The following is a 4420-nucleotide window of genomic DNA, read 5'->3' on the forward strand; positions in this document are numbered from 1 at the left end:
CACTAAAAAGATTTTCAATTTATAACATATTGGATTACACCGACCCTTACTATCCAAGCAAGAATACTTATTTCTTAGGTACAAACCAACCCACAAACCTTCCGATTACAGATTCGGATCAACCTATTCAAATTTTGAAACCCTCAAAACTCAATGTACAATAGCTAAAGAAAAGAGTATAAAAATTTCAGCACACAAGAGCTCCTTAAATGAGCATAATAAAATAATAAAAGCACAATACTCAAAGAGTAGAAGCCTTTGTTGGACATCCTTAGATGATTTGGACACTTGAATGCAGCTGGATAGTAGTTGATGAGCTGATTGAATGCTTCTTTTCTCTCTTTCTAGAGTTTTCTTTCTTTTTCTTGGATTTGAGCTTGAATACTTCTTGATTGCTTTGATTTTCCACCTCTAAAGAGCATTTACGGTCTTCATTTAATCTTGAGAGTGTCTTAGAGTCAGTTAAGAGCCGTTGGAGTGTATTTAATGTGCATTAAAAACATCAAAAATAGGCTGAAAACTAGCCGTTATGCATATCTGCCCCACATGGATCGACTCATGGGATGCCTCACTGGGAATAGGTAGACCCATGAGTCACCTCATTGGCCAGACAAAAAATTATACACTTTGTTTTGGTCTCAAGGTCTCAGGGGTCGACCTATGGGTCATCCCACTGTGTGCCACAAGCCAAAACAGGTGTGTGCCGGCTTCCTAATACAAGGGATGATCCAGTTGGGTCACCCCATTTTATTTCAATCTAATTTTTTATATATTTAAAGTCTGAAACTTATCAAAATACTATCAAACACTCTTAAATAGATTTGAATGAATTTGACACTTTCAAAAGGCTTTAAAACTATCTCCAACTAGCAAAATTTTCAACTTTAGCACCCTTGAAGGAGCTTTTCAAATTCAATATTTTTGAACTATCTGAAATAACACCTGTATTCTTCGAAGATAAAAAATTTATTAGTAGTCTCCTCAAATAGTTTGTGACCATCAAAATCAATTCTTGAGGCAACAATCTCCTCCTTTTTGATGATGACAAAATATTTGAGTATTTACAAAGAGAGATCTATAAAGCTCAAAATGTTAAGTTTTTAAAGCAATTGTAAGTTAAGAGAATATGCCAAAGATTGAACACAAGTTATAGAGTATCATGAGTTTCACATTATTAGCAAGTTGTAATGTTTTAAATCATATGTTCCCATTTTTACTGAAAATTACTTGTGAAATATCAAAATTTTGCAAAAAAATATTTTTAACAGTAAAATTCTCTCCCTTTCTTATATGAAAAGACAAAATAATTATTTAAAAAAAATTCTCTCCCTTTCTTATAAAAAATAGCCATTCTATAAAAATTTCCCCTTTCTCTCTTTCTTATTGTAAAAACTCTCTCTTTCTCTCTTTCTTATTTCTCCCCATTTTTGGCATCATCAAAAATAGACTAAAGAGAGTTTATAAATAATAAAATTTATAATGAGTGAAAGAAATAGGTTACGAACTAACTTTTAATTGAATAGAAATTCATTTTCACATATATCTAGGAAGAAATAAACATAAGTTATCATGATCAAGTCAAGTACATCATCAAGTCACAAAAGATGATAATAGAATACCTCATTTAAATACAACAAAATAAGAGGTTACAAAAGTCAAGTACATGATCAAATCATCCATACATTACCATATATATCTATAATCATAAGGTTCTCATACACTCAACAAAATATAATAATTAAGTAGTATGAGACCTAAAGCAGCTAATACAAAATAGTAAGAACATGATCAGGGAGACTAGGCATCACGCTCATGATCAAAAAAAATAAAATAAGGGAATAACTTCAAAGTAGAATCACGACCACGTCTACCTCGACCTCGACTGGATGATCTGGTCTGAGTAGAAGAGGTTAAGGAATAGAAGGCGATAGGCTAAACAAAGATAGGCCCAGTGGATACAGAGGGTCTGGACTGGAGCTGAGTCCTAATGACATCTAGCTGAGATAATGCAACTCTCACTGAAACTCTGAGCCCCTCAAGATCAGATGAAACATAATCCCTCGAGCACCTAATATCAGTCCGGATCAGTTCAAATGTCGATCTGAGCAGGCCATGAAGTCTCTCTACCTCCTAAGCAAGATCAGCTAACTGAGATGAAGAACTGCTCGAGGTGTCCGCTCCTGCTGATAGTAAAATCAAAACCAGTCTAATCTTCCTCCCAATATCAAAAAGTCTGCCACTGAACCTGAGCGTAGAGCTCTCCACACTCTCCAATCTGAAGCTCAGGTTAGTCAATAACTATACCAAAAAGAAGATATATGGCACAACTAAGAGATCTGCTGAGGAAGCAGAGAAAGAGCTCGACTAAGGAGGTTGATACTGCTACTGCTGCATCTACTGAAAGAACTGCTGCTGAAACTACTAAAACTAGTGAAGAAACTGCTCCTGAAACTGCTACTGCTATATGGAAAGAATGTCTGCTACCCGCTTAGCTAGCAGTCCCATCTCATCCTCCCCCAATCTAGATGATGATGGTATGGCATAGCTCATAGACAGAGGTGCACTAACTAAAGGACTTGCCTCAGGCTCCAACACAAAATGAATATCAGGGCTCGATCTAGGCTCAAGTGGTGATGAGGGACCCTCCCCCTCAACACGCTCCTCCTCCCTCAACAGCAGCACCTCGATCCTTGATCCAATAACCATCCACTCTAATAAAATCCATACATCGAAGGAAATGGTCGTTGTAAGTATCAGTGTTTAGTAGCCTGCATATAGCCTCGCCCTCAAAACTCACATCAAACTGTCTAAAAATAACTGTCAGGGCCATTCCATAAGGTAAAGGAGCCTTGGATCTATTTAAGGCCTCCCTCATAGCATCAATCATCAGAAATGGGAGATTCAATGGAGACTCAAATACAATATGGTGCATCAGACATATGTCCCATCCAATCATCAGATCATATCTTCTCTTTCTGGAGAAGAAGATCCTAGAGATCATGTGGTGGAGTAATCTCATCTCCACACTCAAGTCCTTTGCCTCAATTCTCATGAAACCTGTAACATCATCTCTCCCTAGGATGGTCCTGAGTCCATCCTCTTTCCTAGGAAGCTCATCAAGATAGCTTCCCTCATAGGGCATTTGAAGTAATCTACCTAACCTAGCAGCATTTACAACTGATCTTAGAATTTCATCAGTAAACACTAGGTTTGAGTAAAATTTCTTAACCAGGTCTATGTATACCGGCTCAGACAAGCTACAGAAGAACTTCCACCATTGTTTAATTTCATCAATTAAAAAATCATCACTCCTCAAGAATCGAAAATCCACATTCCTCCCTAAGGCAACTTTTCTGATGGAGAGAGGAACCTTACTTGGAGTCTTGGGAGGAGAGGCTTGAGCTGGGATCTGAGCCGCCTTCTTTTTTTTTCTTCTGCTTCCAATGGCCTCACAGACTTCCTTCTTTGAGGCAGCCGCATCTTGGGAGCCATTGTTGCAATGAGGGTCAAGGAACCGATCAAGAGAGGAATATAGGGTGAAGGGTTGATGGGAATGAAGAGAAATGAGGGATTTAGATGTGTTTGTTTAGGATTTTTGAGATAAGGGTTTCAAGGGTTTTAGTAAAGATCATGAATGAGTGGGTTTTGATCAAGGATAGGCCAAGAGAAAGTGTCTTCCCAAGTTTTTAAGGTAGAAACTAGGAATTTTTTTTTGACCTATGGAGGGTTGGATTTAGGAATTTGTGGTTGGTGGGAAGCTTGAAAAAGGGTTTTAGTTTGGGATGAAAAGAGGAAAAAGATGAATAGTGAATGAGTCGGCCCCTTTGGTGGTTTAGTGAAAATATTTAATGGATCGACCGACTTAAACCCATTTATCTGATAAATTGGGACATCCCATGGGTCGTTCTATCCAGGGTTAGTTCACATGATGAGAAAAAAAAATTTTAAATGAGAAAAAAATCAAAGAAAAAAATTTGAAAAAACTTGAATCAACTTGAAATGATCATGTAGAGTTCAGATAAATTTTAGTATAATTTTTGGTGAAGAATTTCAACAAAAAAAATCCAAAATCATACCCAAATAACTCTGATAATTTTTAATTGGCTTGAAACAGACTTCAAATGAAAACAGATTGCCATCTAAATTTGAGATGATGAAGTAAAAAATTTTGAGAGAAGAATCATGATGAGAGATCAAGCAAAAGGATCTAAAATGCCTAATTCCCTCATAATTTCACAAAATTTATCTTCATTTGATGCTTTAGTGAACATGTCAGTTAATTATTTCTTGGTATTTATATATTCAAGTGTTGCATCATTATTTTGAACATGTTTCATTATAAAGTAATATCTAATTTCAATATATGTTGATCTAGAGTGTTGTTGGATTGGGTTCTTAGTCAAACTAATGGCACTAATAT

The sequence above is a fragment of the Elaeis guineensis genome, chromosome 12, assembly GCF_000442705.2.
Source record: "Elaeis guineensis isolate ETL-2024a chromosome 12, EG11, whole genome shotgun sequence".
NCBI classification, from domain to species: Eukaryota; Viridiplantae; Streptophyta; class Magnoliopsida; order Arecales; family Arecaceae; genus Elaeis; species Elaeis guineensis.